Genomic DNA, 13,804 nt, shown 5'->3' with positions numbered 1-13,804 from the left:
TCCTCTGAACTTGCGTAAAATGTAATCAATTGATCAAGGCTTAATAGGTATTCAGCCCCCTAAACTTGTAATTTTTTTTCACCTGGCCCCCTCAACTTAGGGGACAACCTCTCAACCCCCTTAACTCTCCAAAAACATCACATACAACCCCTTAAACTTGCAACTTTGTTTCACCCGACCCCCTCAACTTAGGGGACAACCTCTCAACCCCTTCAACTCTCTAAAAACATCAAATATAGCCCCTTAATGGAATAAGTTGGGATTGCGCTCATTAGAAAGCGCGTGAAGGTTGGCTTTAGAAACTTAAACGGTAAAAAAATCCCCTTTCTTCTTAAATCAAAAAATGACATGTGGCATTGGTGTGGTCAACAGTCAAGCGCGTTTTCTATACGGGTCAATATTTTGACCGAATATAGGGGTGTAAGGGGCTGTATGTGATATTTTTAGAGAGTTAAGGGGGTTGAGAGGTTGTCCCCTAAGTTGAGGGGGGCAGGTAAAAAAAAGTTACAAGTTTAAGGGGTTGTATGTGATGTTTTTGGAGAGTTAAGGGGGTTGAGAGGTTGTCCCCTAAGTTGAGGGGGTCAGGTTAAAAAAAGTTACAAGTTTAAGCGGCTGGATGTCTATTAAGCCATTGATCAAATAATATAGTTGACAAAATTAATAAATTGTTTTTTAATTTCTTTTTGAATTATGTAATGCTTGAGATGCATATAACTCCACCAACTGTAGAAGATTTTAACTCTAGAGGATCTCTACCCAGATTTGATTGATCAATAAATGACTAATTAAATATTAAAATTTATCAATTAAATCTCATCCATTAATGTTGCAATTAATGGTTGAGATTACAACTCCACGGGTAGAGATCCTCTAGAGTTGAAATCTTCTACAGTTGGTGGAGTTATATGCATCTCAACCATTAATTACAAAATGAATGGATGAGATTTGATTGATCAATAAATGACTAATTAAATATTAAAATTTATCAATTAAAGCTCATCTATTAATGTTGCAATTAATGGTTGAGATTACAACTCCACCAACTGTAGAGGATTTCAACTCTAGATGATCTGTACCCCATTCTAAGATGCGTGGAATACCTCTTTTCCATTTAACTTTTTTTTTTTTTTTTTGCACTCGGATGATCAATTTATTACATTTTATATAAATTGAAGGGCTATCATAACACTTTAAAAGTTTAGGAAGCAATTAAACTTTTTGGAATATGATCATGACTTAATCATGAATAAATTGATTTCATCTTTCAATATTATTTTTGCTCATTTCCGGTTTGTGTGTTATTTTCGCCCATTTGGCATACCTCATGAATAAATTGATTTTTAATTATTTTATTTTGTGACTTTGGGAAATTACTTTTGAGGTAGCTTTGGAATTAATGGGCTCTTAAAATTATTCCTAATGTTTTTGATTGAAAATTTCATTGAAATTCAAAATATTAACTGAATAAATTAAAAAATTGAATTTGATGTATTTCAACTTAATGTTACTATCTAAGTATTTAATTTGGGTTAATAGTTTTAATTTAATTTAGCATCATGGGTAAAATTTGGTAAAACCACACATTTTTAGCTTTTAAAGGGGCCAAAAAAATATTTATTCAGTTTTTACATATTAGTTTGAAATTTGTATAGACACGCTGCTGAATGCAATAGTAATTAAAATATTTGATGAGCAACTTTTGCGTTTTGAGATGAATATATCCTATTCGAATCTAGACTAGTTTTAACCGTCGGTCTAAAATACCATATGGTTTATAAAAAAATTATTACTATTAATTTTACATATAGTCTAAAGATGAAAGAAAAACAAAACAAATATAATATGTGTTTTAGTAATTTTACATATTAAATGAATATAATAAGTATAAATGAATAGATAGAAAGTACACGCTAGCTAATACTAAACTTCTATATTTATCATTTTCATCTTTGGTAACACAACTATTTATGAATAAGCAAACATAAACATATGTAGTTTATAGAAAATTGATTTTCTATCGGTTTGCTCAGCGTAGACACTCTACACTCTGATGTCTAAATACTATTACTTTTAAGAATAATAAAAAACAATAAATTCTAGGATTTTAAGCATCTCTCGGAAATTCTTTTAAACCCTATATTTACAGGGTTTAACGGTTTCTTTTAAAGTTTTAAAATGTCATCTTGTTATCTTTCTAGATCAATCCAGTCCAAAATTTAAAACTCATAAATATGGTTTTGTTATTTTTAATTAATGAATTATTTACTCATTCATCCATTTACTTAATTGATTTTTTTTGTAAGCATCCATTTACTTAATTGATTAATTTTAAATTAAATCAAAGTTGATTGAAACTTTGGTAAAATGACACATTTTTACTTTTAAAGGGGACATAAATTTGGATAAAGTAAAAAAAAAACCTCATTTGCTTTCTTGTTTTGTTAATGAGGTATATGTGAATTTTAGTTTTCACCAAACTGGGACATATGTTTCTTTTTTACGATTAGAAAACGACGAAGATTTTTCGCTTTTCTAAAAATAAGGATCTCAAAATTGAAATAAGCATTGACGACCTCTTTCAATTAAAAAAAATAAGCATTGACGACCTCAAAATTGAATAATTCAAAGACTTGGTGATATTATAAGCAGTATGGGTTCGCTTTTATAATCTCCCTTGGGAATTTTGGGACCCCCGTATACTTGCCAGTATTGCCTGTGTTGTGGGAATCCCATTAAGGTTTGATCACAATACCGTCAATGGAGAGTTTGGGCATTACGCCAGGGTCCTAATTGATGTAGACCTGTCAAAAGACATTCAATCCAAGATTCGGGTGGATACTGATGATAGGAAACAATGAGTGTATATTGAATATGGACATTTGCCTGTCATATGCTCTATCTGTGCTAATATTGGCCACTCAGCCGCGCAATGCCGTAAAAACAGCTCGACAAGACATGTCAAAGCACAATAGCAGGATGGAAAGCAGCCTATGCATCCGCGAAAGGAAGAGCCTACCGCCTCCACAAGCAAGACTGTGCCAAAGGAAGCAAACAGATCTGACGTTAATCTGGAGAATTTACAATTGATAGTCCATGGACTTGAAAAGCAGGACGCCGGGGCTGAAGCCAGGAAATGGGGAGATGTTAGCGAAGACGGCAGAAGGCCGGATTCTGATTATGATCAGCAAGAGTAGGGGCTACAGCAATTGCAGAACTACGGAACGGTATCTAACATTGAGAGTCACGAACTGATCCAGATGCAAAGGCAGGGGCAGCATCAGAATACCGATAGCAGCGATGGGACAGGCACTGTGAACTGTGAGCAACTTCAATTCCATGAGGCCATTACAAAGCATCTGATGGATACTCCTGTGGATTTAGAATGGGCCAGAAAAATACGGAAGGATAGGGTGATTATCTCGGCTGAATCTGAAGAATCCCCTTGGACATTAAGCGTAAAAAAAAAGAAACATTCTTCTGCACCATCTCTCAGTGAAACTCGGTCCAAAAGGCAGAGCAGGATACCCTTCCGGTATCGATGATTGTAATGTACTGGAACTGCAGGGGTCTCGGTAACCCCCGAACGCAGCAAGCTCTTCGGCTCCTATGTAATGTTAACCACCCGGACATCCTTTGCATCGCAGAACCGATGATCACTACACCATAGATTGCCTATAGCAACCAATTTTCAGAAATTGTTGCCATAAATCGTTGCATTACCAATTGTTTTTTGTTGGTCATGTTTATGTAAATCTAATGCAAGGATTATGCTTGAAATGTTGCCTTTGATGCATTTTTCATTGTTCAATTTGAATGAAGGCAACACTAATATGATATTTCCGATATGTCGTTGCCTTATTTAACTTGATAATTAGATAAAGCAACGATGTACCATGTTAAAGTACTATCCCGGTGTTGCATTTAATAAAATAAAATCATTATACCTAATTAATTTGATAAATTTAGTTTCAACACTTATTATTTAAGGATTCTATATATATAGTTTGTAAATAATTGCATTTATTGACTAAAAATAGTGTAAAATAATGTAATAATATTTCTTATATAGTCATGTAAAAAACTAATAAAAAACCAACTACAAAATTAAATTAATTAATATATTAAGAATTTGGTCCAATTAATTAAGAACTAAATCGCGCCGACCTTTCCTTAAAATTTCATCTCCCTCCAAATGTAATTATTCAACTTTTTTCTTTTCATTTCCCCCAAAAAGAATACACCTAGCCTTTCTCACTTTCTTGTATCTTTTCAGTTCTCTCTGTGTGGTTTCCATTTCTCTCTTCGTATTGACCAAAGGCCTCCCCTTTGGTAACCCTCCTTCATCTTCACCAAAGGTTTTCTGTTGCAAACCCTCCTCCATCTTTACAGTCTATCCCTTTGATAATTGACAAACCCTACTCCATCTTCACCAAAGCACGATTTCCCTATTTGAGAAATTTCCAATTTGCAATCATAGGCAACCGAGGCAACGCTAAAAAACCCTCCTCCATCTTCACGGTCGATCCCTTTGATAATCGGCAACCCTACTCCATCTTCACCAATGAACGATTTCCCTATTTGAGAAATTGACGCCACAGAGGCAACGCAAAAACAGCAGCCTCCACCAGTCTTCGCTGCTCTCACTGATTCGGTTTACCATTGCTTAGTGAAGATCCCCTTGCGAGTCTCTCGTGCTAGTTAACTAGTATATTGTCTCCTCTTTTCTCTTTTCTCTTTAGATTGCTTTCTTATTTTTTTTCAGGCTGTTATTCCACTTCTTAGGAAGAACAGGTTGGACGAAATATGTCTTGAAAGGTTCCAGCAATACAACCGAACATTTATGCAGTCATGGATTTTGTAAGGTTAGCTGGGTTCTTCAATATATGTTGATGGTTTTGGAAATGTATCTATGCCTTCCATGTTGGTCATTATCTCAGTTAGTAATACTCGTATTTCCTGTATTTGAATTTGTCTTGATGCTGTAATTGGACGTATGTAATAATGTCATCTTGAGCCACTTTGTGGTCTGAATTGCTTACTTGTCCTTCATCAGAAGTAATACCATAACAATGTTTTATGTTACGTGTTCACTTAGTTGTTGTGTGCATCCTTACTTAGGGAAAGTATTTGTGAATGGGAAGGTGGTGAATAGAGCAGGCAGACCTATTTCTGACATAGGCTGAAGTTCCAAAATATGTATGTAGGTGATTTACTGCATTGTAATTGGCAGTGTAATGTCCAAACATTCGTTTCTTAGTTGTTGGTTTCTTAGTTGTTGGTTTCTTAGTGTTGGTTGATGGTATTTAGTCATTAACTTTTTCATCAGCTAGCAGACAAAGTTCACCGAGATTAACATGTTAATGTGGTAGAAAGGACAAATTTAAGACAACTCCATGGACTCCCCCAAACCGTTGATTTGGTGATGACTAGATCTCTCATTCATCTCAATACTCTTGGTAGACCTTTGTTGGAAAAAGCCAACTTTGTTTTCTCTTCAGAACTCACAAAATAAACACAGTAAATTGAAAGCACAAGGTACAAGTGTTTGAAGCAAATTCTTTCTGCATTCAATATGAGGAAACAGCAGTACAGATAAAAAATTTTTTTTTTTAAAAACCTCAACTCCACCTCCTACTTATACAACTTGAGAGTGGAGTTTGTTACACAAATTCAGCCACTAAGAAAACCTAACATCGTGTATTATGGATGACTAAATCACACGATTTGTTTTGCATAAAAATAGATAACTAGATAACTATCTCCTAAAGACCAGGAACAAAACTAACTGAATTGACCCTGGAACAAGTTTAAACTTACCGTTCACATTCACTCCCTTAAACTTGTTTACCTTTGACGATGCTCACACCGATCTTATCCTTCAGCTCAAGGAATCTCTGTCTTCCAACTGGCTTTGCCAGGATATCAGCTAGTTGAATTTCTGTTTAAGTGTACTCCAGCTTGACATCACCATTCTCAACACATTCACGAATGAAGTGATACCTTGTATCAATATGTTTACTCCTTTCATGGTGGACTGGGTTCTTAGCCAAGGCAATTGCAGATTTGTTGTCAACTTTCAGTACTGGCTTCACTTGTCCATCTCCTCTTAGGCTTTCCATCAGTCTTGTGAGCCAAATCCCTTGACAAGCACTCCCTGTTGCTGCAATATACTCAGCTTCACATGATGAGAGTGCCACAATTCTTTGCTTCTGTGACACCCAAGTAATAGGACTTTCTCCAAGGAAGAACAGCACACCAGTTGTGCTCTTTCTGTCATCAGTGTCCCCTGCAAGGTCACTGTCACTGTAACCAACCAAATCTTCATTTGCTTGGTCTTTCTTGTACACACATCCAACATCAAGTGTTCCTCTTACATACCTCAGAATCTGCTTGACAGCACTCATGTGTGCAATGGTTGGAGCCTCCATGTATCTGCTTACAACTCCAAATGAATAAGCAAGATCTGGGCGAGTGTTTACCAGATATCTCAAGCTTCCAATAATACTCCTGTACGTGGTTGCATCTACTGATGGTTCTCCATCATACTTGCTCAGTTTGCACCTTGGCTCCATAGGAATATGACAAATGTTGCAATCTGTCATTCCCATTTTCTCAAGAATTTTTCTTGCATAGGCTGATTGGCACAGTGTTATGGCTTCTCCATTTTGCTTTACCTCTATCCCTAAGTAGTAACTCAAAAGCCCCAGATCACTCATCTCAAATTTCTGCATCATTTCTCGTTTGAATTTCTCGATGAGTTCTGCACTTGAGCCAGTGAGGATGAGATCATCCACATACACTCCCACAATTGTGACATCTTCTCCTGTCTTCTTAATGTACAGAGAATGCTCAATTGGACATCGTTTGAAGCTCAGAGACTTTAGACACTCATCCAACTTCTCATTCCAAGCTCTTGGTGCCTGTTTTAACCCATACAGGGCTTTATGCAGCTTCAGCACTTTGCTTGGATTGCCTTTATCTACAAACCCCTATGGTTGTGCTACATACACTTCTTCCTTTAGTTCTCCATTTAAGAAAGCCGTTTTGACATCCATATGATGGACATCCCACTTTCTTTGTGCAGAATATGCAAGCAGAGTCCTCACTGTTTCCAGCCTTGCTACTGGAGCAAACACTTCCTTGTAGTCAACTCCATATTTCTGAACATATCCCTTTGCTACTAATCTGGCCTTGTGCTTGATTATCTTCCCTTCTGGATCTTTCTTCAACTTGAAGACCCACTTCAAACCAATGGCCTTGTGATTCTTTGGCAGGTCAGATAACTCCCAGGTTCCATTTGTCTGTATGGAACCAATCTCCAACGCCATAGCTTCTCTCCAGTTCTTGTTCTTAACAGCTTCTGTATAAGTAGAGGGTTCTTCAATAGACAAGAAGAAACACAGTCCTGCTTCTTCATCTATTTCCCTAGTTGCATCATAGATTTCCTGCAGAGATCTAAAGTTCTGGTGCCCTTCACTCGAGCTTGAACTAGAGCTTGTACTTGGTGTGCTTTGAGGAGAAACTTGAGCAGTTTGAGGAGGAGTTACAGCTTCATTTTCCTCATGGAAATTTGGCATTTGATCTGTATCTCTCCTTCTATGTTCTTCTTGGCTTACTTGGACTGTGAAAGTCCCACCAAAATCTGTCTTCTCTGCTCCTTGATCATCCAACCATGACCAGTTTTTTTCTTCCTCAAATACAACATCCCTGCTCACTATGACTCTTTCTTTGATTGGATCCAGCAATCTGTAAGCCTTGGACCCATCCTCATAACCAAGCAGGAAAGTCTTGATGCTTCTATCTTCGAGTTTGGTAAGATGCGGTGACACTACTTTGGAATGGGCTAGACACCCAAATACACGCAAATGTTGTACATTTGGAGCCTTCCCACGCCATGCTTGATATGGTGTCATCTTTTCTACACTCTTTGTTGGAGCTCTATTCAGAATGTACACTGAAGTTTTCACTGCCTCACCCCAGAACTTAGCTGGCACCTGCTTCGTTTTCATGATGCTTCTTGCCATCTCCATGATAGTCTGGTTTCTCCTCTCAACAACTCCGTTTTGTTGAGGAGAATATGGTGCTGTGAGGTGTCTCTTCACTCCTTCATCATCACAGAATTTCTTGAACTCAAGAGAAGTGAACTCTCCCCCTCGGTCTGTCCTGAAACACTTTAGTTTTCCTGCAACTTCATTCTCCACAAGACTTTTAAATTTCTTAAAAGCCTTAAAAGCTTCACTCTTATCTTTCAGTAGTGTTACCCACATAAAACGTGAATAATCATCAACAAGAAGTAGGAAGTACTTGTTACCTCCTGGTGTAGCTGGTGTAATTGGTCCACACAAGTCTCCATGGACCAATTCAAGTTTCTGTGTTGCTCTGAACACTGCTTTTTGCGGGAATGAATTTCTGTGTTGCTTCCCTATCACACAACCATCACAGACTTGGTTTGCTTGAGCAATTTCGGGCATTCCCTCCACCATCTTTTGACTTGTTAGCCTTCTCAAAGCTTGAAAGTTCAAATGACCATACCTGGCATGCCATAGCCAAGCCTTATCTATCAAGCTTGCCACTAAACATATTTTCTGAGCTGTCTCCAGGTTTGCAATGAAGAGTTTGTTGTGCTGCCTTTTCACCTTGAATATGAGTTTGTTTTTGCTGTCATAGACCCTCAATGCACCTTCCTCTATGATAACTCTGCTGCCAGCTTCATCAAGTTGCCCAAGGCTTATTATGTTGCTCTTCAATCTTGGTATATAGTACACATTGGACAGAGTTAGGTGCTCTCCATTTTTGCATTGGAACAACACTGACCCTAGCCCATGTATATCAATAACTGAGCCATCTCCAAACCTGACCTTACCACTAATGGATTGATCAATGTCTGTAAAGCAACTTATGTCACCTGTCATGTGGTTGCTTGCTCCAGTGTCAAGGTACCAACCTGACTCCTTGTTGGCTCCTCCACTTGTAGTCTGCTCAGTTACTTTTCTTTGTGAGGCTTGTGACTTTATCAACTCACAAGTCTCAATCAATAGTAGTGCAGGCTCATCATCTTTCTCTGTCAAGTTTGCCTGCTCATCTTTCTCCTTTAATGGGCACTCAGATGCAAAATGACCCATCTCCCTGCAGGCATAGCATTTGACCTTTGACTTGTCAAACTTCCTTTTCTGTTGAGGTTCTTCCTCCCTCCTTTGAGAACCACCACTTCCTCTACCTCTTCCACGGCCTCTGCCTCTTCCATGGCTGTTGTTTCCTTGATCCACGAAATTCTTCCTTTTTGACTTGCTGTCTTCTCTTGCCTTCCATTCTGCTCTGGTGAGAAGAACAGTTTCATCTCCCTTGAATCCATGTCCTTGCATCCTCTCCTCATGAGCTTTGAGTGATCCAATAACCTCATCTGTGGTCTTGGTTTTTAGATCACCAAACTCCTCAATTGTGGATGCAATCTGTAGGAACTTTGATGAAGTTGATCTCAGCAACTTCTTCACCACCATTTCTTCTTCCACATTGTTGCCTAACCCTCTTAGCTTGTTGACAACAATCTGAAGTTTTCCAGTAAAATCATCAATACTGCCTCCATCACTCATCTTCATGGCTTCGAACTCTCTCCACAATGATTGAGTTCTGACTTCCTTTACCCTCTCGGCTCCAAGGTTCATGGTCTTTAGCATGTTCCATGCTTCCTTGGCAGTCTTCTTAGCGCCTAACTGAAGTAGAGTATCTTCACTTATGCCTTGATAAATGGCCGCAAGAGCCATCTTGTCCTTCCTGGTTTCAACAGGTCCTGTAGCCTCCACAGCTTCCCATACTCCTTGAGCCATCATGAACACCTCCATCTTGATGGCCCATGCTGCATAATTGCTCCTAGTCAGCATTGGATACTTCAATGACACAGATCCATCCTTGTCATTATCTGATGGAGAATTATTTTTGGTTGGGTGTGTTGATTCCTTGTCTTTCAATTTCGAGCTTTCTTTCTCAGGGTGAGTCATATTTTGTGAATTCGATCGTCAAGCTCTGATACCAGATGTTGGAAAAAGCCAACTTTGTTTTCTCTTCAGAACTCACAAAATAAACACAGTAAATTGAAAACACAAGGTATAAGTGTTTGAAGCAAATTCTTTCTGCATTCAATATGAGGAAACAGTAGTACAGATAAAATTTTTTTTTTTTTTAAAACCTCAACTCCACCTCCTACTTATACAACTTGAGAGTGGAGTTTGTTACACAAATTCAGCCACTAAGAAAACCTAACATCGTGTATTATGGATGACTAAATCACACGATTTGTTTTGCATAAAAATAGATAACTAGATAACTATCTCCTAAAGACCAGGAACAAAACTAACTGAATTGACCCTGGAACAAGTTTAAACTTACCGTTCACAACCTCCTCCTAGCATTGGATATATTCATGTTGCCTTGTTACAAACATTTGACTAGTAGTCCAACCATTCCTTTTGCTGAATTGTCTTCTTACTCAACATGGACTCCCCCAAACCGTTGATTTGGTGACGACTAGATCTCTCATTCATCTCAATACTCTTGGTAGACCTCCTCCTAGCATTGGATATATTCATGTTGCCTTGTTACAAACATTTGACTAGTAGTCCAACCATTCCTTTTGCTGAATTGTCTTCTTACTCAACCTTTTTTATCAAAAGATGTTACCCTCTTTATGTTCCTAGATCTAAATCTGTACTTTCCAATAGTTTGTTCATATTGTCCATTTAATTTGGTACAGTTCATGTCTGCTGTTGTTAATATTATGAAGGAAGATGCGACACTAGTCAGTCTGATTAAGCCCCAATTTGAATCTCGTAGAACACAAGTAAGAATTTTCTTTTAAATAATTATAGAATGACCTTGCTTGTATTTTTTTGCTGTCCCTTTCTGACCATAACAATTGATTTAATTAGTTACTGAAAGTATAGTAGACTACTAGATTATTGAAGACCAAGCTTCACTTCGATCATGACGGGTTAAACTGACAAATTTACCACTAATCAATTAACTGCAATTGTAAATTATACAATGAATTTATAAATCTAAATTCATCTATTCCAGGTATCATTATATCCATGCAATTATTCTAAAAAAGAAATTGAAAAAGTCTTATCTGTGAAATTTATTGGGTTAAATCAAAGAAACACCAGATGTGCTTGGGATTCGATAGAAAAGGAAAGCACTTGTTATATATAGATATATGAGTATATATATATGGATGAATATATACATTTTGTTGCACAACTATATATGGATCAAATCTGAAAGTGTGAAATTAATTATTGAATGCAGTGGAAGAGGATTTGATGAAACTTAAATATATATGTGATTCCGATGAAGAAAGCTGATCATATATAAATTAGGAGTAATTCTGTCAAAAGTAAATTAAATCAGATCCCATTATGTATTGGATAGAAATAAAAGGGTCCACTAGCAATTATATACTTATAGTAATCTTGTTGAGTAATAAGAAAGAAGAGATGAGATGGGACGATATTGAAAAAAGAAAGGCAAGTGGAAGTGGCAGCACAATTTTGTTTTCTGCTCTATAATTATAGTAATCAGGTTTTCTTTAAAGAGGAAGCTTGCTATGCCTATTATTTTTCCTATTTTAAACACATCCCCATTGTCTTCCTACCATTCACAAACTCATAACCATTCACTACTAGGCTTTGCTGTTGAGGGTGGCCTTAGTAAGGCTATAATCGAGCCAACAAGAACTGAGCTGAACATGTTTAGATCATTAATTTTTTTAATGAGTTTGAACTCGAGTTTAACATTATATATATGAGCTGCTCATGAGTAGCTTATTAATTTTGTTCATGAGTTTGATTATAAACTTATAACAGATCTTGTTGGCAGGTTTTCGAGTCGAGTTTGCAATTCTCAAGTTCAGCTTCTTTATAAATCAAGTCGAACACGGTCGAGCTTTTATCGACTTGAACGTTAAGCTGCTCATGTGCGGCTCGACTCATTTACAGCCTAGGCCTTAACTGTAAGAAAACAACTCTTATCGTATTCCATCTATATTCGATTCTCGTTGTCTTTGTTGGAGTCCTCATATAAATAGAGTGATATGTAAGCTCTTCCATAAATTGGTTGTGTCTTTGAGACTTTCCTTCGCTTTGGATTGAACTTAAACCTTCTCTACTGAACTTTTATGATAAAAAAGTCACTACTCGGAGTTGTTTTATCTTTTTACAAAAAAACTATAAATTCTGATATTTTTTTTAAATTTATAAATGATTAGTGCTGCTGCTCTGGAGTGCATCATTGATAGAGAACGTGTGAGAAGAAATTCTCAACCATACTTCAGCAACAACAGGTCCTAGAGAATTAAAGGTTTACTATAGGAGAAACAAGGCCAAGGGCAAAGAGGGAAATTGATATGTTTTTACTAGACAGCTGTACGGTCTCCGCTATGTGATCTTGTGGCGGGAGCTCCCACAAATGAAATTGTGGTTCCGATAAAGAATGCTTCCACAGTCCAGCTCCGGTAGATGACCAGGAATAGTCTTTTTTGTTCCTTGTGTTTTGTTGTCTGCCTTTTGTGTTGCACGCCAAATATAGCTTTTATGTCTTTCTATTGAAGTTATTTCTTAATATTGTTTAATCATAGTATTGACTTGCTTCATTTTGAGAAGCCTGTGTATGCATATTATTTGTTCATTCCTGATTTAATATTTGAATGGAGGAAACTGAACTTTGATATGTTGTGGTGTTGTAAAACAGAACAAAAATGGCTTCTCACATTGTTGGATATCGTGGTATGGGACCTAAGAGATAGCTTAAGTTTGCTTTGAAATCTTTTTTGGGATGGGAAGAGCAGTGCTTAAGATTTAGAGAAGGTGTCAGCTAATTTCCGTGAATCCATCTGGAAGCAGATGGCTGGTGCTGGGACCAAGTATATCCTAGCAATACTTTCTCCTACTATGATCAGGTGTTTGACACCACAACAATGCTTGGAGCTATTCCACCTAGGTATGGCCAGAGGAAATGCCTTTGTGCCTGCTATAGAAATGACCAAGTGTTTCGACACCAAGTAGTAAGTGGCCACTCCAGCAATGAGTCTATCTAAGCAACTTAAGAAACCCGATCAAGTGGAACTGTCAAAGGCAAAACTTTTTGTAGCAACTTGGAAAGAAAGGAAGGCCATCAATATAAAGATGAAGACAATTCAACTGCAGACAAACTTGTAAGTCAATGATATAATTAAAATAGCATCTTTAGGTATTGTTATGATTTTTTTTGTATGAGTGTTAACTAGTAGGATTATTTGAATTTTTAGGTTGAAATTGCTCTTCAAAGATTTGATTTTAAGGTTGAACAGAAACTACAAAAGCTAAAGCACATGTAAATTGGATTTTAGGAGTATTGAATCTTTTGCTTTGTCAGACCGCGTCTATTCACATGAAAAAGCTAAAACACTCCACTCCATATGATACCCATTCTTTCTCCAATTACAATAATAAGCTTTGTTTATATCAAAAACTATAATTTGCAATGATATTTTGGCATCTTTAGGCATTGTTATGGTTTTTAGGTTGAAATTGCTATTCAAAAATTGGATTTTAAGGTTAAACAACAACTGCAAATTAAGGATTTTCAGGTTGAACAGTGTACTTTGGTTTTTTCATTTTAGTTCTTACGTATTGTTAGATATATTCAGGAAATAAGTGCAAGGATATATATTTAGATTTAAATTCTAACTTGAGTGATAATTTTTGCATATGATAACTTAAGTGGTAACTTGAGTGATATATTTAGATTTAGGCACTAAGTTCCTGGTTTGCAC

At 36.9% G+C, this 13,804-nt stretch overlaps 1 pseudogene; it reads left to right on the top strand.

The window, feature by feature from the left end:
• The first annotated feature begins 3,257 nt into the window (after window positions 1-3,257).
• On the top strand, window positions 3,258-12,505 carry LOC136207234 (uncharacterized; annotated as a pseudogene).
• The last annotated feature ends 1,299 nt before the right edge of the window (window positions 12,506-13,804 follow it).

This window comes from Euphorbia lathyris, chromosome 9 (assembly GCF_963576675.1).
Source record: "Euphorbia lathyris chromosome 9, ddEupLath1.1, whole genome shotgun sequence".
In the NCBI taxonomy this organism is placed as follows: domain Eukaryota; kingdom Viridiplantae; phylum Streptophyta; class Magnoliopsida; order Malpighiales; family Euphorbiaceae; genus Euphorbia; species Euphorbia lathyris.
The sequence above is the reverse complement of the archived record's forward strand: the minus strand, read 5'-3'. Positions and strand labels throughout refer to the sequence as shown.